General features: G+C 39.9%; 1 long non-coding RNA gene across 2 annotated transcripts; it reads left to right on the top strand.

The window, feature by feature from the left end:
* The first annotated feature begins 1,280 nt into the window (after positions 1–1,280).
* On the top strand, positions 1,281–20,440 carry LOC144588388 (uncharacterized). Of its 2 annotated transcripts, XR_013543927.1 has the most exons (3): positions 1,281–15,417; positions 15,777–15,849; positions 20,275–20,440. It is a non-coding gene; the product is annotated as an uncharacterized LOC144588388 (long non-coding RNA). The 2 variants fall into 2 exon arrangements; XR_013543926.1 differs by lacking the exon at positions 20,275–20,440 and having other exon boundaries at positions 15,777–18,389.
* The last annotated feature ends 1,426 nt before the right edge of the window (positions 20,441–21,866 follow it).

Genomic DNA, 21,866 nt, shown 5'->3' with positions numbered 1-21,866 from the left:
CTACCCATTCTTAATTTACAGCCTTTATAAGAAAGTTCTTCCTAAATCCTAAAGTGTAGACAAAATAGCTATATAGGAAGAATATATTGGCTTTATATAATACTCTCCTACGCCATTTGTTACATGTTAGTAGGGTTTCCCCAGCTGATTAAAGCACAACAGAGGAAGCTGTGCTGTTAGAAGCATAACCACAATGGCTTTAATAAATTAAAACAGTAGCCCTATAACCAGTTTCCAGGAAGTAAGCTCTGTTGAACTTAATTGGACTAACTTTGGAGGGGAAAGGTGCAGGATTGCACAGTAAATTGGCAGGAGTGTTCACGGAGATGAACTTCATTCTTGTTACATTCTCCTAATGTCATGGGAGGGGGAAAAGAACAGTCTCTTAAACATATTTTCTACTGTGTGTCTTTATCTCAAAAGCTATGTGCTATCCTCCTTCTCAAGCTAGGCAAAATAATTATCTATGCATGGGTGCTTTGATGCAAAAGGCATCTCTCGGTGTCTAAGTTCAACTTTTCTTTTGTTTCCTTCCCCAAAAAGGGCAAGGAAGGGATTGGGTTAGACCCAAACATCCCTGTTTAAAACCCAAAGTAATGAAATGCTAATACGCACAAATGAATATTGAAAGGAGCAGGGCTGTTGCTTTGAAATGAATTCTCTCCCTCCCATTGTCCTTTCAAAATGGGAAGATTAAAACCTGTACAGCAATGTTTACTGTGTTTAATTTTCAATTGTTTCTTTGATGTAACAGATAGAAAGGTTTGCACCTGTGAAGTAAAAAGGCTTTGAACAGATTGCAAACATTCGGCAAACACTTCATCAGAAATTTTAGTTGTCAGCCTCCCTGAGCACAAGGGAGCCTTGATGATATCTTTGTGCGCCTTTGACTCCTTTTGATTAATAAATGCAAACAAATTTCTCTCCATAACCTCTGTTGCAATCTATGCATGACAATTAGAGACAACCTCTGGTGAGGGAGGCACTGATGTCTGTTCCCTCTTCTTCTGCCACAGAATAAGTACTTGATGTTTAATGCTTTTTGACAATTAGAGAATGAAGTCTTTTGTAGCCTGGCATTCTTGGCTTCTGCTCATTATTCTGTTTTTAGCAACACAGAAATCAGTGTTTTCTATAATATTAATACTTGTCCAAGGGAAGAATACTTCATTTCAAAGGTCTAGCATCCCCCTGTTCAAATTTCTAGTGATTTCTTCTCAGATAGACAGACAGACAGACAGACAGACAGACAGACAGACAGACAGACAGATAGATACAGTGGGGTCTTGACTTGAGAACTTAATCCGTATTGGAAGGCGGTTCTCAAGTCAAAAAGTTCTCAGGTCAAATCTGCATTTCCCATAGGAATGCACTGAGAACCATTTGATCCGTATCTGCTCTTTTCCGTCCATAGAAACTAATGGGAAGCTGCTATTCTGCCTTCGACCACTAGAGGGGGATATTTTGTTTCTTTTTTTCTTAGGTCAAGAAAGGTTCAGGGAAGGCAGGGAAAATACAGTCCAGGCAGTACCAGGCAGTCCGAAGACTGTCTCCCAATCCACTCTCTAAACGCTGGGAGGAGTGAGGAAGCAGACAGGCACCCTTTTCACTGGCCAACAGTTAACTGAAAGTTCAAAATTTGCACTTTCCCTGCCTCCCACGTGGTTTTTTTTCAGTTCTTAACTCAAATCTAAGTATGTAAGTCAAGTCAATATTTTCCTATGAGAGTGGTTCTTAAGTCAAAATGTTCTTAACTCAAGCCATTCTTAAGTCAAGACCCCACTGTAGATAGATAGATAGATAGATAGACAGACAGACAGACAGACAGACAGACAGACAGACAGACAGACAGACACAGACAGACAGACAGATAGATAGATAGATAGATAGATAGATAGATAGATAGATAGATAGATAGATAGATAGATAGATAGATAGATAGATAGATAGATAGATAGATAGATAGATAGATAGATAGATAGATAGATAGATAGATAGATAGATGTCCACACTTAACATAAAGACACATGTCAAAGTTTGAAGTTTCATATATATAAAGTGTTAATTAAGAGGAGGTATATATATGGCTGGATAGCTCAGAGAGTTAGATATGTGGCCGTGGAGCCAGAGATTGGGAGCTCAATTCCCTACTTTGCCTCCATAGAGAAGAGCCAGCCTGTGTGGCCTTGGGCAAGCTACATAATCCCAGCCCCATCCTCCCCGCTGCTCCCAGAAGAAGGGAATTGTAAACCACTTCTGAGTTCTCTACCTGGGAAAACTTGAAAAGTTTTGCCATAAGTCAGAATTGACTTAATAGCACATGGTTATCATATTATATATATGTAACCTTGGAAATGTAAGATGTGATCATAGAAAGGGGATTTCAACAGCAATATACTGTATAGTTCTTAGAGTTACTTCAGGGCAAATAGCTAATTTCACCAGATTGCCAAAGTACATGTAAAAAAAACTATTGGTTTCACGAGACTAGTGCAGCAAACTGTAATCTAATAGGGCTTGCACCTCTGGCAGAATCCATAAAGAATAAACAAGTTTTTTTTAAGTCAGAGGACAGCCTATAGAAGAATAATGTTCTTCACTTCAATGGCAAGAAAACCCCAGTCTTTTTGTTTATAAAACCATATTTTCAACATGTTTGACAGTATAGGCCACCTCCATAGGAATGTCCATTTTATTCACTACTGTGATGCCAGTCAAGTGTGTGGATATCTACTTGTTTCCCTAAACATATCAAAAGTATGAGCAAAATATAAAAACAAGAAGTGATCAGGAGGCAACACAGCAAAATACTTCATTAGCAGATGCAGGCAACACACAGAGACAAGGAGATCATGGATTTCCCTCCATAGGCTCATACTGCTAAATGGCTGGGTGAGAACATGCTAAATAAGTTTTGTGTGTGTGTGGATAGTCTATGACACTAAGTCATGTTTTAAGATGTACTCTCTGCCTCTGGACTGTTCCTTTTAAAAGCTGTAGGTTCTGCATTTTAGAATGTAATTAAAACATTTCCCTGCTCTTTTTCATTCTTAAAATCTATTTCTACACTACTTTTATGCCCTGCATTTTTTAACTGAATACGATTTACATTTTGTCTGCAACTTACATTTTGAAGTACTTCTGTTTGCAATTTTCCGTAGTTGTAAGAATTTTGGGCAACAATCATACCTGCAGCTTTTCGCAAATTGGAAGAATGGATTTCTGTTTAAGCAATTGCATGTACACCTTTTTTTTCATAGCTGCAAGAATGATTTTTTTAAGATGAGGTAAGAGCACCTGTAACTTCCAGTGTACATGTTTTCAGTAATTTTGGATTTGTGGAATTATAAGTTTCTGATATGCAACATAGAAGCAATTAGATGAATAAAGCTTGTAAATTAGCAAGCTGATGCTGTGGATGTGGATGTCTAGAGAAGACTTATTTCATCATGGGTAAAACAATGGCTTATTTGATCTTGAAAATCTAGTCTGGACAATATGAACTCTAGATTAATAGGAAGGGGTGGCTGTCTTTCCCAGATTTGATCTGACTTAAATGCTGTAGCTGACACAGATCCGGTGGGTGTAACTTTTGCCTCTACTTGTCCTGTGTTAATGTCCCACATTCAATCTGTGCAGCCCATGGATATGGACAAGATCCTTGTAGAGAAGAAGGCCACCATGTGTGCTGGTTCCTTGCTCTTCCTGCCTCATAAAAGCAGCCAGAGGGTGAGTGGGTAAGTGGGTAAAAGGAGTGGTGAATGACTCTTTCCATCAGAATAGGGAACCAGTGTACCTAAAGGAGGCAATAGTGAGGGAACTGTTCAAAAAGGCCTACTTGAATCCCACTGTATTGGACAATTATCGCCAATTGTCCAGTGTCCCAATTTGGGGCAAAATGTTGGCTTTTAACAACTAAGTGGACAATTAAGAGTTCTGATTTTCAGTACGTTATTATTTTGTGTATGCTTTAAGGTGCTTTTAAGTTGCTTTTAACTGTTTTAACTAATCATTTAAATGTTATAATACTGTACGTTTAATTGTTTTCAAAACAATAATTTATCTTGTTTAAGTAGGCTTGTTTTTAAGAATTTGTCAGCCATCTTGGGTTTCCTCCACTGGGAGAAACATGGTGTGGATAAATAAATGTGCCTTCATGGAGTCCTTCACTGGTCTTGTGACTATTGTTTATTCACTACCTTATGTCCTCTACTTCTATGCCCAGAGGAAAAGGAAAGGGGAAGCTGCTGTTTCTCTTCCCCTTGTTTTTGGTTTCAAAATCAAATATTCAGGGTGGAAAGAGCTTGATGTTTAACAAATGTGAATGTAGCAGAACATGAAAGTGACAGATTTTTCTAATCCCTAGCCAGCTGGGTGGCTTTGGGAATCAGCACTGGAGCTTGGAAAAGTTACTTTTTGGACAATAACTCACACCATCCCTAGCCAATGTTGGATTTGTAATCCAGACCTTTTTCAGTCCTGGTCAGCAATGGATGGTCTAATACACAACCTCTGATGTCAGCCTCTGGGAATGGGCATCCATGTAGCTTCATCATAGTGTCTTATTAAGCTTTAGAATTCAAGATACCTGCAATGACATGTCTTGAAAAGATTGTTGTATACTGAGAAGCAGCAGAACTAAGAGATGCATATCTCAGAGATCTATTATTTTTCACAGTCAAAGATCTTGCTCAACTGAGGTGGTCATTAGCAATGTAATGGACTGATATTTCAATATATCAGATGCCTGCCTTTCATGGACACATAGATTAGAGCTTAGCACATCCTGGAAGATTCAGAAAATCTGACTTGTGGAACTTCATTATATGTTTCTAATGTGGCAGGCCACTGGTCATCATTAAATGTCTACCAACCTTTAAACCCAGTAGTCAAGAATGCTCCGCTTACTCCTGCCCCTTTCTCTGCTTGCTCCTGCATGGTTTCTGATTAGGTTGATCTGGCTGTCCAAATGGATTGCCATAAAGAGACTGCCAGTACCCACCTTTTTCAAACCACTTCTCAGACGCAAATAGCAGCACAGTGTTTAATGAATATCTATTTATTGGGAAAAAAACACACCTCTGTATAACCAAAACCATGCAGCTCAAACCCACGCACTTCAAAGGAGAAATGTATTTTATTCAAGCCAGTTGCTACTAGATCCCACTTTTTCTTTCCTTTATTTCAGAATAGCACACACTGCCAGCGAATCTCACTTTTTAGCGATATCAGATAAGAAGTTTTCCTTTCTGGCAAATAACTCTTAATTCAAAAAGTCATTCTCCGTGGCATGAAGCCATCAGGACACCAACTATTTCCATTTGTTCAATGTTATGTTATGGTTAGATCTAGAGACCAGACCTTGTTCTGTTAGCCTGCAGCTTGCCTTCAACTGATTCACCTGACTGACTGGGATTGTTTCTCCTCATGGTCTCCAAAGAACGCACTGTCTCTGATAAATACATACTGTATCTTTTAGCCTTCCATCTATTCTGAAGAACATGTCCATGAATCAGTACTTTGATTTATTTCTGAACTGTATTATGAAACACATATTAACATTCACAAACATACTCTGTGCATATCCCAAACCATTTGCATCCCCTGCTTTATTATGGTGGTGGTTTTGTGGGCGTGCTTACATTTTAAGAAACATCCATAAAATGAGCAAGCAACTGGAATGATTGACTTCATGCACACGTTTGTGCAGTTATATCTATGCATGGGCACATTGGTATACACTCATGTACACACATCCATATGCATTTCTGGTATTTACTTTGTCTCTTGAAAATGTCAGCCTTGGCATTCCAACCTGATCTTTATCACGTTCTAAAACTGACAGCTTCTATAATTCAAATTTACTGCTGTTATTTTTTCTTAAATGAGTAATGAAGTTGTAAATGCAGCATTTCTTTCATTACCTATTCATTAAAGATATGACATGAAAACAGAGTTACCATGGAAATAGCACTGTGAATTCTAAGTACATAATAAGAATTTCATTGTTTACACTACTGCACAGATAACTGATGGGTGTTATTGTAGCGGGTAAAGTCTTATTTAGATTCACAAACGCTCGGGAAGGGGGGGGAAAGGTTATGCAATTGGCCATCGACTAAGTGGATGAACACGGCAGACCTCTTTTAACATCATCAGTGCAAAAGAGTTTTATGATGAAAAAGAACGGAGATATTTCAGGCTTTATGACTTCAAGTGCCATTTTCCATTGAATATTTAAGTGTCCAAGATATTGCCCACTTCACGTGTTGCTAATACTTCCACTCCACATACTGCTTGTGTGCGTTCTGTACCTATACAAATGAGGACTTATGAATGCCATATTTTTACAAAAGAAAGAAATCCAAGTACACTGAAAGTGGTGCAATTTAGTTTGTGTGAATGTGCAATTAATAGCTGCAGCAAGTAGCTTTGGAAAGGTAGGCAAAGATGTTAGATTTTTAAAATTTTAATACATAAGATTAAATGCATGGCTTGTCTTCAAAGCACAGTTTTTAAATCTATAATTTAATACTATGCAAAGAGGTGATGCTATTTGCTGAGATTCTGACACACACATACATTTCCCCATGTAAAATACCTTTAATTGGAATCAATGGGACTACTGTGTGCAGTATGTCTATGGGGAAAGGGGGTCAGGATCATAGCAGGAGAGGGTCTGAATGTTACTTGGGGGACTTCCTAGGCTGAGCATGCCTGTATTGTTCACAATTATGGTTTGCCTTGTCTAGTGGTATAATTTTATTTCCTTAACAGAGTTTTATCTGCTAAAGGAATAGGGCAATACAGGAGGGATTTTCATGGAATACAAGCTCTCCAGATTCCCTGTAAACATCAGTGAATGGTGGGTTATGAGACCATAGTATATTTGCATCTAGAAATGCCCACTGAGATAGACCTTGAGTCTGAGTGAAACATTTCAGTTCACTGTATATTTGATCCATACAGGTATGGATGTGTTGCCCTCCACCATAATCAATGGTGAGAAAATAGGGACATTCCAGTCCAACATAACCTGAAATATTTACAGTTTTCTATCATGCTATGAAGATTCCATGAAGAGAATCTGCAAGCATGGTGGTCCCTAACTCAACTACAGAGTCAAAAGGAGTTTCTGTGGAACCAGCCCAAGTATGACGGGATCACCTTGAGTATCCCAAGGAGGCTATCTGATCCTGCTCCACAAACCCAGGGGAGCCTGGGAGAGAGCAAGTCTCCTGGACTCCTGACAAGAACAGCTGTAGAAGTGGAGGAAAGGTTACCACCTGATGCAGAACAGCTGGGATAGGGTGTGATGGCAGGAATAAGAGGGCTGGAGTTGCAGAACTCATCATCATCATCAAACATGAAGGACAGGCATGGGGAGAGGCAGTCAAGCACTGGGACTCCATCTTCTGTGCCTCTATGGATGTCCAAATGGAGATAGAAGACAAAGTGGAGCTTTGCCCATATAGGCATGGAAGGGGCTGGGAAGTTACGGATTCAGCAGTGCAGCCCCACCTGATCTAGTACCACCCCAGCCTTGGTGTTCACACCACCCAGCAGAAGTCATGGCACCTACCCCAACCCAGCTTTGGCCCTGAAAATGCAAGTGGCAACAGGCATGACAAAGAAGGCTACACGAGGACTGCAGAACTCTGTCCCCATCACCCACCTTTACCAGCCCTCTCTAAAAAGGACTCATCATACGAGGGATGAGGACTCATGTTATGAGACTCGCTGTCAAGTTGGACTTAAATTGCACTGGCAACTCGACTCAGACTCAACTCAATTTGGGTTTTTTTCAATGCCTCAGACTCAACGTGACTCGGAACCCACCCAACCCCTCTGGAGGGAGGGGAAAGATTGTTTTTCATAGGGGCTCGGGCTTCGGACTTGGTACCAAAGATTCGAACTAGGACCTGGAACTCGGATTTCCCAGCATCCCTGTCTCATACTTTCTGCCCACTTATCTGGACCTGGAATTTCAGACGTCCCAGTAAAGTCTACTGGGGTCCAAGCTGGATGAATAGTCTCCAAAGGATTAGTACTGGAGACATTTAACCCCTGGGAATGTAGAGGCAGGGGCAGTTGGGACTGAACCCATGCCTTTAATAAAAGCTGCTGTGAATGACCAAAGCAGACTGGAACCCACAGAATTATTGCCTCAGGATTCCTTAGCTGCTGGGTTCCCAAAGAGGGTGCCCAGGAGGACTCCCACCAAGTTATTGTTATTGCTTGTTTTCTCACCCTTCTTCCAGGAAGTTCAGAATCTTTGACTCCATTTTATCTCTACAATAATCTGCCAAAATAGAGATGGCCACTGGCCCAAAGTCACCCTGTGTATCTGAGTGAGGATTTGACCACTAGTCATAGGATAACATTCGTAAACCACATCATTTATAGGAAAGGCCTCTAGTTGCGAGCACATGTGTAATTAGAATGACATTCCTGTTCTGGCTACAACCTCAACAAAGATACATTATGAGCATCACATAATGCATTGTTCATTATTGGTTGTTCTGTGTGGCCACATCACTTGCAACTCTAATAGAATTTTCAAGGTACATGAAATGTTTAGGATTTGATTTACTATTGCAATCTCTCATGGCCAAGTTGGGATTTGAATGCAGGTCTCCTGAGTTTGAGTCTAAGACTCTGTCCAGTACATCACACTGGATCTTGTCCATTATTCAAAGGATATTAAATTTATTTATTCATTTAATTTATTACTTAAATTTGTGTATCACTATTTAAAACCAGTAAAACAGCTGACCAATAAAACCTGATGGTGCTAAAACAATAAAGTGAAAAAGTGGCAGACAAAAAGCAGTCAACTAGGGTTGGTGTGGAACACCTCCCCCACACACAAAAAGCCATGTCTCCAGTTGCCTCCTGAATGTCCACAGGGAGGCGGTCAGGTGAAGCTCCTCTGGAAGCTGATTCCACAAGACTGGTGCCACCATGAAGAAGGCCCTACCTCTAATAGATGAATAATGGGCCTACCTTGGGGTGGCCACACAAAGGAGCCTCACCTGTGATGATCTAGTGGGTTGGGCAGATGACATTGGGGAAAGATGCTCTGACAAGTAATGTGGGCCCAAACCACGGAGAGCTTTTTACATGAGTGCCAAAACCTTGAACCTGATTCAGGATGCAAATTGTATAAGATTTTCTAATGTTTGGGATAATTAAACATATTTTCAAGATGGAAGACCAGGCAGTACAGTACTTTGTTCAGGAACCTAGCTAGGGCAAAAGGCAGAATAGTTCTACCTCTCAACTGCTCTATGCCTTCAGCTAACAGCACAAATCACAGGAACGAATAGTGCTGGAGGGAAGGGAGGAACCTGAGATATGAGACTCTGAACAGCTGGTGGCAGCAGATTGTTCACACAATAGCTTTGATGATTGCAAGTCTGAAGAATTAAAATTGAGGATTTCGGCTCCAGCATATTAAAAGATCTACAACCACCTTTAAGTGCTGCAGTGTCTTTAGCTTCCATGGGACTTGTCCATGAAGGCTCACATTAAAAAATATAAAAGTTAGTCTTTAAGGTGCTGCCATATTTTTTTTTACTTTTACTATTATTTTGCTTTCACCCATATAGCTTCCATAAGCAAGTGACACAGAACTGGGGGCCTATCCTTGAAATGCTATTGGTTTAACAGCATCTTTAGAAGTGTATAAAAGAGGTCTGCCTTTAAAAATAACCAAAAACCCCAAAATAAAACAGCAGTGTGTTGCTGTGCACTAGTCCAAGGGACCAAGAATTCAAAATGTTGCTGTTTGTGTGTGCCCTGACCAGGACTGTGAACAACAACAAGCATCTCTGCTTACAAAGGAGGGCTCAAACTTCAGATTTCTAGTACATTATATATTGAAAAGTACAAATTATAGACAGCAGACATATTAGCAAAAAGTAAAACAGAACGTTAAAAGGAGCTCTTTATAGCTGACACATAGTAAAGACTCTTCCTGTCTATCATAGTCAAATGATAACCATATTAAATGTGACTCTGTGAATAATTTGATCTATCTAGCATCTGATAGGGAGAGCTGCAAACTGCATTCATTGTGCAGCATCCATAATAGTGTAGAAAAGAATTAGGAAGGAATTCCGAATGTGTTTCTAAGTATTTTATGGAGAACTCAGTTAATCCATATCAATGATTTGGAGACTAAGGGCCTGTCCATGTAGATATGCAGATTGTTAATTGGAACAGTTTTGGTAAAGTTTGGTTTGAGACGTGTTTTGACTTAAAGTGCTCCATTCTGCTTCCCTTTAGAGCCAACCTGTTACTTTCTGGTACAAAAAAAGTGGCCAGTGAAAGCTCCGTCATACCCTGACCTTGTACAACATGTTTCATTTTCACCACAGCAGATCTGTTCCTGTAGGATAGGAAGAGGGATCATTTGGCCTTCCAAGTGTTGTCAGACTACAGTTCTCATCACCTTAACCAGGATAACCACAGATCACAGACGAGGGCTGTAGTCCGACAACATATGGAAAGCTGCAATTTGCCACCCTTGCTGTTAAGCGCTCCATCCTTGTTGCAAGGCCTTGCCCTATCATAACCTTTCCCCTCCCCCCAGGAATCAGATTTAAAGACTCTCACTTTAAATTGATGGGTTGGCTCATGTTGTTGTGAGGCATTTTTAAATCAGCTCCCTTTAACAAGGTCGGTAAGAAGGTATAGGACCACCTAGAACCTCAACCTACTTTTATTCTTTGGGTCCCAATGAAGACAGAAAGTTGCTGAGGTTTATTGTACAGATAGTTGACAGAGAAAGCAAAAGAAAATATGCTGGTGCCTTCACATGCCAGGGAGTCCTCCTGAGTCCAACTGGGCACGTCCTTGGGGCCAGGTGCTGTACAGGTAGATGGCCTTTCCTCCCACAGCAAAGAGGTTACCTCTTACCTGAGCAATTGAAGATTCTTTATAGCCTAATCTCTCTACACTGAAATGGCAGGGAGATAGACACTCCCCATCGAGGAGTGAGGCGAACTTGCTACATACAGAGTGATACAATCTCCATGTTATAACTTTCATAGGGTAAGCCGCCCAGAGTGGTATGATATACCAGATGGGCAGGATATAAATCTAATTAATAATAATAATAACAACAACAACAACAACAACAGCAGCAGCAACAACAACAACAACAACAACAACAACAACAACAACAACAATAATAATAATAATAATAATAATAATAATAATAATAATAATAATAATAATAATAATAATAATAATAATAATAATAATAATAATAATACTCTTGGAACAAGAGATCTGCAAGTTCAGGATGTGACATGTGGTTTCTTTCTACGCTAATAGCTCCCCCTAAGCTGGTAACATGAAATAAGGTATAAACGTGACTTGTACATAAAACGTTCCAGCCACTACAATTAGATAACCTCCTGGGGGAGTACAACTGATAACAACTCCTTTTGTCTAGACAAGTGGTGGCACTTTGAAATGGTCTGCTCTGGAATTTTGTGGAATCTCTGGCATCCCTGGGAATCCTTAGGAAGTTTCAAGTTAGTATGGTCGACTCCTGTTGATACCCAACATGGGTACAAAAATAATCAGGATTACACAAATCTTGCAGTCATTTAGTCTGATGTTATCATTAATTTTTTTTGCTTCTTTGGTGGTGTTTTTATTTTATTTTATTTTTGGATGTATAAGTCCTTCTGGGAGGCTCACTGGTCTTTATAGATAGTGCATTGGGTTAAGACATGTGTTCAGGCCCAACAACGCTGCTTTGAATTTCAGCAAAGAAGACTTTGCTTAAAGTTAACATTAATGTTGTCACAAACTGTGGACCACACAATGTGCAGCTCATTGCTCACTTTCAAGATTAATATTGGTTTTTATTTTATTTAAATCAAGTCATAGAAAAGCAATTAGGTTTTTGTCATGTTTATGAGTTAGGCACATTGTGAAAGCATACTAGTACTGAACATTTTTTTGTTGCTTGAGAAACAAGATACAGTACGTACATTCACATGTGCACACATATACAGGTATCAGTCTTTCACACTCCTTTACAAAAAAGACTGCAAGATGATTGGTAAGGCATCAGGTGTCAGGAGGAAGAAGAAATGCATAATTCTACAGAAGGAGATGAATGCATGATGCTTTCATTTTTCATAAATATTTTTGGCCCTTTCTCTGAATGGTAACTTTTGCAGCAAAAACTAGACCTCCGGAAAATTTAGTGCAGTAGTGGCTGATTTACTAAGGGGAATGAGCTCCTTTGAACAAATGAACGGCACGAACCCAGCAAGGGAATTAATGGGAATGGCTTTACTGAACAAGACCCATCGGCCATCTTAGGGCTACACAACTAACAATACGATCAGCAGTAAGCAGCTTGCACAGACTCAAAGTCACATAAATTGATTTGCTGAAGAGCGAGTAAATATTTAGAGTAGACATGATCAATACAACAGCAAGCTTTTTCAATGTCTTCGAATAACAGGCCAAGTCTATTTGTGTAAAAGCAGCATATCCAGAGATGTTCAAGGCATAAGAAAAACAAATGTAGAATATCTTGATAGAGATAAAAGTATTGATCTGACTGCAGTATGTAAGACTATAGGTTATTGGGATCTAATGAAATCTCATTTGCTGGCTTCAGAGCTTGAACAGTGCTGATGACTGCTGTTCCATCTCATTCAGAGAACACATGTTCAACAATGTCTGTTTCTCAACTAGGCACTGCCAAATACTATCACTTCTATAGCAGCTCTCCACATTCACAACAACCCCGATGCTTTTGCTAGAAGAATTCCTGTAACTTGATTGGTCACAAACCTTTTCTTTGCCAATGTTTTCTACTGTGTGATAAACAGCAAATTCTACACTCTTCATGGTTGTCGTTCATGAAGAAACTCAGTGTGTTTCATGTGGTGTAGATAGCAGACATGAAGTCCTGAGATATTGTTATCATCCTCTTGAATTGTACTATTCAGTACATAAGGACCAAAATCGTCTTCGTTGTCCTTGCTAGTATATGGAAATTGGCATAAATGTCACTAGTGAGTTGTCAAAAGTTAAGAAGATAGCCCAGGCATTTGCTATGGCAGGCTGAGTTTTGCAACTTGGCATGGAACAGAGGGACGTGGTGGCGCTGCGGGCTAAACCGCAGAAGCCTGTGCTGCAGGGTCAGAAGACCAGCAGTCATAAGATCGAATCCACACGACGGAGTGAGCTCCCGTCGCTTGTCCCAGCTCCCGCCAACCTAGTGGTTTGAAAGCATGCAAATGCGAGTAGATAAATAGGGACCACCTCGGTGGGAAGGTAACAGCGTTCCGTGTCTAAGTTGCACTGGCCATGTGACCACGGAAGATTGTCTTCGGACAAAAACGCTGGCTGTAGGGCTTGGAAATGGGGATGAGCACCGCCCCCTAGAGTCGAACACGACTGGACAAAAATTGTCAAGGGGAACCTTTACCTTTACCTTATGGAACAGAACATGCCTACACTACCTTTGCAACTTATGGCAATTCACCAATGAGATTTACATTGATGGCACTATAGCAATGTGAAAACTCAACATGATTTTGGCCAAACTGTAGAAAACGCATTAGTGTTTTGTTTGAGATATGCTATTTATGATGGGCAAGATATATGTAGAAGGAAACCTTTTATATATAAGTGGGGCATGAGATGTGGCCAGCATGCAGAACGTTTTTCATGCTATTGTTGAACCATCCTTGTCAGATCCAGGTCATCCATAGCTGGAAGCTATGTTTTGTCATGAGTGCAACAGGAATCCCCAAAACACTCTTTACACCTTCAGCAACCGTTCATTTATATTGAAAAATGTTTTCACTGGCTTGGCAGCAGCTCAGTAGTTGGGTGTCTGTCTGTGCCTTCCAGGAGAAGTGCCAACCCGCATAATCTTGGGCAGGCTGCATAATTCCAGAGTGCCCCAGAAGAAGTGCATGCTAAATCATTTCTGAGTACTCTGTATCCCCAAAAGCCTGGCAAGGGTCACCATAAATTGGAATTAACTAGACCGCACATAATCTAAATTTGCAGCCACACTGAAGAACATTAAAGGTTTATCTGTCTCTTCTCTCTGGTAATCCCCATTATGAGAAATCTGTGCCTTCTTCCTTTTTCTAGCTATAAAAATTCCATAACGCCATCTGGAGATATGATGTTGGTCTAGTGGAAAGTTGAGAAATGGCTATTGAGAGGTAAATTATATATTACAGTTCATTTTCTGTACATCCATCCTTGCCAAACAGAATCCTTGCTGTTGTTATACACAGATGCACATTCTAGCCTAGTCTAGATTACAAACCCATGGACATTTGCCATTCTTAAAGATGAGTAACCAGGAGACGTGTGTATCCCACTGAGTGATAAATATTCCTGTGTTGTGTATATCGCAAGCAATTTGCTCCTGTTTGATCCTCATTGTGAACATACACTTCCTCTCCTTTTTTTGTAATTTTTTAGTAACTTCTTCAAGTGTATTGCCAAAATTCATAAACAGATTATAAACATCTTGATAAATAAGCCTAAACTACTAATGAGTAGTAGATTCCCAGATTATAAAGTGATGACAGCCTGGCTTTTGCTAATGATGAATGATAACAGTTAACCTCTTGAAGCATATATAACTCTACGTATTTTTCCCCTCTAGTTCCATATTTGAAGATACACAAAAAGCAAACAACTGTGCTGTTTTACAGTGAAATAAACAGTTGGTTTTGCTAGGAATGCTGCCCGTCTTCTTTGGAAACAAGAGAAATAGCTACTCCTGGTGTACATCTGGGCTTTTTATTATAAGAACAACATAATCCAGAGGTTTCCAGCCACAGAGGCTTAGTTCTATTGATATCCTCTTCTCTCACACTTGTTGCCATGTCAGATTCACTTCAGTAAGCAAACATCTCTAAGTACATTTCATTGTCTTGCCCTCGGGCAAAATGGTCAGGCAAAGAATCATTGAGATTGATCTCAAGTCATATGTGATGATAGCTTGCTTAAGATGGCTGCTTGTTATCTCACTGACTCATCTCCAGCCTTGAACTCTTGTGTGGAATCTGAACTTTGTGGCTGCTGTTGGGGGATTGTTTGAGGGAGAAATGTTGCTACAGAAGAGCTCTTGGCTTATTAAAGAGCTATACTACAGACGCAACACACACAAGACTGAAGAATCTGAACGACGAGCAGGCTCTGCATCTCAGCCTAGTCACAGCTGATACTTGCCCTGTCTATCCTCGCCATTTTGGAAATCCCTGCTCTGGCAATCCAAGCAGCAACGGGCAATGAGGCCATTTTAATTTCACAGAATACCCCAATACAACATTGGGGGCATAGTGGGAAATTAAAAATGGCACTTAGATAGCTAGGAATGCTGTTGGTGATTCCTATCACCACCATCAGGTAAGTCCACTGATGGGAGAAGGAACCCTCCAGAATTAATTCCACCCAAAGTCCCCTGACACCCAGAGATGATTCAAAGGTGGGTAGCCACACTCTCCTTTGAAATGAGGGGAGAAAGCAAACAGGCTAAATTGCAGAGTAGAATAATGGAATTATTGCAACTTCTGCTTGTGTGTGTTTGTGTGTGTGTGTATGCTTGTGCCTGTGTGTGTTTGTTAATGTTTAGGTTATGAGATATACTGCTTTTCCAAACCAGTATTTTTGTGGTTTAATATATTATTTATAATGCTAAAGCACTTACAATAGATATGCGCTGCAATACAATACAAGATAAAAGAACATGCTGTGTTTGCCCCCAGGCTTACAGAGACTGGGCAGAGAAGGGGAACAGGATATAAGGAATATCAGTTTTGAGGAAGCCAGTGTGAAAAGGTAAGTTTATGACAAGTGTTTAATGTCTGTAACAAAAGGAGCCTGACAAGTGCCAGGAGACAAAAAATGTCAATGGTGGGTAAAGGCAAAGGATGAAGGAGGTGTTAGGGAAGGGCAGGTTTAATGATCAGCTCACATAACGATGAGGTTCGAAAGAAGCGAGATTAGCCATAAAAGAAACCTAAATGTAATGTAGAAGGGGGAATGCAGGACGGGAAATAACCAGAAACGTATTGTGGAACTTTAAGGACTAACAAACTGATTACGGCAGAAACTTTTCCAGAGCAGATGGTAATCCACAAACATTGATACTGTAATATATTTGTTAGTGTTTACAGTTCCACAAGACTTTTGTAATTTTTTAATTTTTTGCCATTTTACTAGTACAGATCGACACAATTACCCTGCTGGAAGGGAGGGGGATTAAGAAGCTCATTATGATGAAGGGAATGGATGATGAGCAGAAAAATTCAAGGGAGGAGAAGGAAGAGGGACCAAGTGTCACAATATCAGCAGCGGGGAAATGGACAGATTGAACAAGAGCTTTAGCTAAATTAGAAAGGGGGAGATGGAAGGGCAGACTTTATAGACGTTACAGAGCAGAAACACAACATGACAACCATTGAGTAAATGTGTGGGGAGAAAGAAAGACAACTTAAAGACAATGCAAAGAGCAGAACACACAATGTGGAAAAGATTATGGCCCTCTATATGAACAGGAACACAGGTAAGAGGAGCACAGACCTGATCTTCCTCCCCTAACCACCCTACACTCTACTCAGTTGCTTCAAGCAGGTTCTCAACAAACTAAGTCCAATGCTCAACATGAGGCAAGCAGGAAGAAAACTGATTCAAACCAACAGGGTGTGGTGGTTACATTAAAGATAATGGAGTCTTTAGTAATACTGGCAAAAATATTTGGAAGCAGTTGCAATAGCAGCTGCCCTATGTGGCTGGTGAAAGCCAATATTATATACTTGAAGCAAAAGAAGAAGATAAAAGTCCCTTAGTAAGAAAAAAGCAAGGTTTAGTTTACTCACAAATAGCTCATCTCCATAAAAATTCATGTAGGTTCAACTTAAGTTCAGGGAATTAACTTACTGCCTTTCTGGCCTGGCATGTTTGTAGAAGAAACAACCTTCAGGTGCTCACATGTGGAAATCTTTGGCTGATTTTAGCTTAACCTTTCTCTCCTTGGAACAATGAGATGAAAGGTTACCGCAGGGTGAAGGTAAGGGATGACCTGCTTTTGCAGGTCTCCACATGCTCTCTTTTAGGTAAACAGTAGAGTCAAGCCTTCTGTTTCTGTCCATGGAGTTTTCTTGGCAAAGAAGAGCCAGACACAACTTAACAACTAAACAACAACAGCAAAGAGTCAAGCACCCCAGGTCTCTTTGGCAATGAGACATTCACATGTGCATAAAAATGAGACTTTTGAGGCACATAAATAAATAGCTATAGCAAAAGGAAATTTTGCAATAATGTACAGCTGCTCTGTCAAGCCATTTCCAAGGTCATTCTTCTCCAAGGACTGCTGAGACGTAAAGAGTCATATGTGAGTGGCAGCTGGAATATGTGAGGAAGCTTTTATTTTTTTTATTCGATTTTTACCCCGCCCCTCTAGACAACGTCTATTCGGGGCAGCTTACATAAGTTAAAACACGTTAAAATAGCTTTTACATGTCACATTTCCTGGAGGTCCCTCTTGTGTTTGCCACAAGGAATCCCAAATTGGCAAGAGGCAGCAGCTGAAGTGAGGCAGCTCCAGCATGTGAGAGAATAACACCTGCCTGTTATAATATCTGGCCAGGTCCACAAATTCAGATGTAGACATCTGAGAGGTCTTGAAGACAGTATCACCTTTCCCTCTCCCTATAGTGACAGCTTTGTTTATTTTCTTCACAGCTTAAAAAAGTTTTTGTGATGGTTTTTTTTTTAATGACTACTGCTAAAATCCTAGGTGGCATGGCTTGTGGCCACACACTCTGGCAGATTCTGGTATGTTGTAGTCCACAAAAAAGTACAATTTCCCAGGTCCACATTTCAGAAATATATAATCAAGAAAATCATAGAAAAGAACCTTGAGGAAGACTATTGGACACTGGAAAAGGAAGAGACAACACTTACAAAGAGAGGAAGGAAGGAATAGTGAAAAAGATCAGACTGGAACAGTGAAAGAAAAGAACCAAAAAGTCCAGCATATTGAGAAGAAACAAGTCCGGTTGGTATTAATTGGATCTGAATACATAATGGATATTGGTTGAGAGGAAAAAAAAACGGTCTAAATTTTGGGCTTCATGAATTATTTAAAAAGCAATTCTAAGACATCCTCTTTCACTTATCATATTGTACGGTATGCAGTCCCCATAACCCCTGTCTGGCATAATCTTCTCATTTCTGACTTTTCTTGTGCTGTGGTAATCTTCCTTTTTCATAGCATTAGTAGTATAATCTGAACTTGTAATTATCAGGAAAAGTACCGTTTGCAATAGATGTCAATATGCAATTTTTCGTTCTTTTTTTCTGCACATCAGATAAAAGCAAATGGTCTTTTTCCTGTTGACTCTTTTAAAAGCAGTGTCATTGGTTTAATTATTTATTCAGCCTTATGTTCTCTGTGCAGAGGGTCATTTTAAGATGTATCATATTTCCATTTATGTTCTGCACAGTACACATTTCTGCAGATGTTCCCCTTGGCAGTAATAAAATATGAGATTTCACAATTGCATTCACTTTCGCTGCCTGTTGTTCACCTGGACTCATTCCCTGCCCATTTACAACACAGCAATTTTCATAGCAACCAGTTTTCATGTAACACAATGCAGATGAATGTTCTAATATACCTGTCTCTTGAAACAATGGCAATGAAGAACAGGGGGTCTGTTCACATCTTTGAACTGAAAAAAAATCAGTTGTGTCTGGAGCTCACAGGAAGATAGAAAAGTTCTGCTTATTATTATATTATTATAAATGTGTGCTGTCAAGTTAATTCTGACTCTGGTGGCCCTTTTTAGGTTTTTATCAGTAGAGAATACTCAGAAATGGGTTACCATTCCCTTCTTCTTGGGACTGTGCAGCTTGCCCAAGGCCAAACCAGCTAGCGCTTCCCCTTGGAGGCACAGTGGGGAATTGAACTCTCAACATGTGGCTCTACAGACAAATGCCTAACTCAGAGAGCTATTCAGCCACATTTTATTATATATTTCAAGGCTACCACCCTGTTTCCCTGAAAATAAGCCCTAACCTGAAAATAAGCCCTAGTATGATTTTTCAGGATGATCGTAATATAAGCCCTAATTAAAAGCCCAAAATAAGCCCTAGTTAAATGAAACCCCGCCCTCAAGCATTGTGCAGCTATCAGAAGAAGATGACATGACTGTATTTGAATAAATGTAGGCTGTTGTACATAAAACATCCCCTGAAAGTAAGCCCTAATGCGTTTTTTGGAGCAAAAATTAATATAAGACCCTCTCTTATTTTCGGGAAAACACGTTGTAGAAGACTGACTTTAACATTCTATATTCTCCTGCCAGGCACGTAGGACTGGGCCCCATAACAAATTAATACTGTGATGTGTAGTGCTGTATCAGGAGCTGTGTTTCTCCCTAGCACTGGTACAGCACTTCCGTCACCACCTCTCTGTTGTCAGTTGTGTGTCTAATCTGTTAGAGATGAAGGCCAGGATCCTTTTCAATTCCAACCGTAGAAGCTCCTGCAGCTATGTAGCCAGGTCATATAATCAGGCACACAATTGTTCACCACTGGCTTCTCATTAGCTCATCATGGCAATTTCTGCGGTTAGAGCTCTGCATGCAGAGATACTGAACAGGGTACGGGATGAAGTCACCAAGATTCCTGGAAGCAAAAATCCGTGATCCATCAGAGCTGTAGGATTGTGGCATAACCCTACACTGTCCTCAGGGATTGTATAATGATTTTGCACAGTATATATGTTTGGATATTAGCTTACATGATAAGCAATTAGAATTGACAATGTAACAGGAGACAGTTAACGCCAGTTGAGAAGTATGGAAGAATGTTTAGGAATGGAACTGCAAGCTGATTGCTATGTGTGTTTTCTGGCTGGAGATATTGTGTTTTGTCTATAAAGGAGATGTATGAAGGAGAGTTAATCAGAATTAGTTGGTGTTGATGCTTTCAAATAGAATTTGAAAGTTAAGTGGAGTGAGAATGGGAATAAATGTCATCCGCTTTGAGAAGTAGTTGTGAATAATAGTGTGGTCAGTTAGTATTTGTGTTAGAGTAAATATCAATCTATGGATAAGCAACAACAAGAGTTTAAGTTATAAAGAATAAAAGTAGAAGCTTGTGATTATATATTGAAGAAATTGCCTATTGAAATTTTTCTTATATTTTGTTTTTGCTAGTTCACTAAACTTTTTAATTTCATCATCATCATTTTAGGATTGCAAAGCTGGAAGGGACCCTATTGATCATCAAGTCAGCCCTTGTCAAGGAGACACAGTGCGGAACTGAAATCCCAATTTCTGGCTCAGCAGTCAGAGTCCTAAACTATTGAGCTATTCAGCAGTTCCGATTTGTGTGGCTTTTAATAAAATATTTGCTGTTGTTTACAACTCCTACATAATATTATTTTATAGATAGAAGTCACATGATATAATACATACATATACTGCTGATTATTGCTATGACACATGGTTTATGTTGTCACCAAAGTAAACAAACCTGTGTTTCACCAAAAACATTTTTTACAAAAGAAATGTCATGAATATAGCCAACGTAGGCAAAGCAGCAGTTCAAAAGACAACACTATTTGCCTGAATTGGTGGCAGAGACAATCTTAGAGAAGGGGTACAAGTTCACAAATTTGCATCAGACTCCTACCGGTGTGTTTCCACAGTTGTCTATAGGGTTTTTTGTTGTTTGTTTTTTTGCTTGAAAGAAAAGGAACTTATCATTAAGCAGCATGAGGACAGACAATGCAAGTACTCAACTTACTCAATTCTTTACTTACAGTCCTTAGACCTATCATACAAAGAAGTGGACAACCCAGATCCACAGTCTCTGCAATACGTAAAACCTTCAAATATAGACATAAGACAAACAACAAAGTATAAAACAAACAGGTATACAAGCGATTCAAAACCTTCCATTCCAATACCAGAGTCAAGTATGAGGAAATTTCTGAAACTTGAGAATCGCCAGATAGAACCCCAGACTCAAGTCTTTCCTATCTTAATCAACTATTACTTGTTTGCTTGTTGCCGACTGGTAACCTCACTGTTTTTGTTGCCTTGTTATCCTTTTTTCAACACACTCCAGGGAGCACAGGTGGGAGAAGGTGACTGGGGCAGCCATCCATCGTCTTTAGTTGAACAAGCAAACAGAGAAGCAGCCCGATCATGCCATTTACTTCAATAGGCATGAGGTTGCATCACTCTGTCCATGTGCCACTCACAGGTGCTATTGTGGCAGTACAGTAGTAAGCAAGAGTTCTACCTGCTTTCCTCCAGTGTGGCAGAAGATAATGTCCTATCTCCAGTGATTAAGTGAGATTAAATTTCCACTCTTGTTGGCTTCAGTATATGGAACAGGAGTGAGTGAGTAAATCATGTAGTATACTTCAAGAAACAGAGTGTTTAGAACAAACTCTGTATAGGAAGGAGCAAGAAGCTACTTGGTCACCTTCCAGAGTGCTTCTGTTTTCTTATGAGACATATTATCTTCTTCTACCACCAGCTCTCTTTGCCCATCTGCGCCCACCTGGATTTCTTTTCCCAGTGCCCACATTCTGCACTCAGAAGGAATGTCTGTGCAAAAGAAGAGCATGAGAGAGAACAGGGATACTAAGGGACTGGAGATGAACAGAACTATCCAGAGAATCTGAATTGATGATAACAGGAGGTGAAACCTAACCATCTTGCCTGAGGAGACAAGGAGTCTGGATGGGAAAAAGTCAGTGAAGTCGATCAGTTTGTTGCAAATAGTTCTGCAATAAAGTTCTGAGTTTATTGCAGAAACTTGTATTCTCCTGT

This window comes from Pogona vitticeps, chromosome 3 (assembly GCF_051106095.1).
Source record: "Pogona vitticeps strain Pit_001003342236 chromosome 3, PviZW2.1, whole genome shotgun sequence".
Classification (NCBI taxonomy): Eukaryota; Metazoa; Chordata; class Lepidosauria; order Squamata; family Agamidae; genus Pogona; species Pogona vitticeps.
Note: the sequence above shows the minus strand (reverse complement) of the source record. Positions and strands in the feature narration are given on the sequence as shown.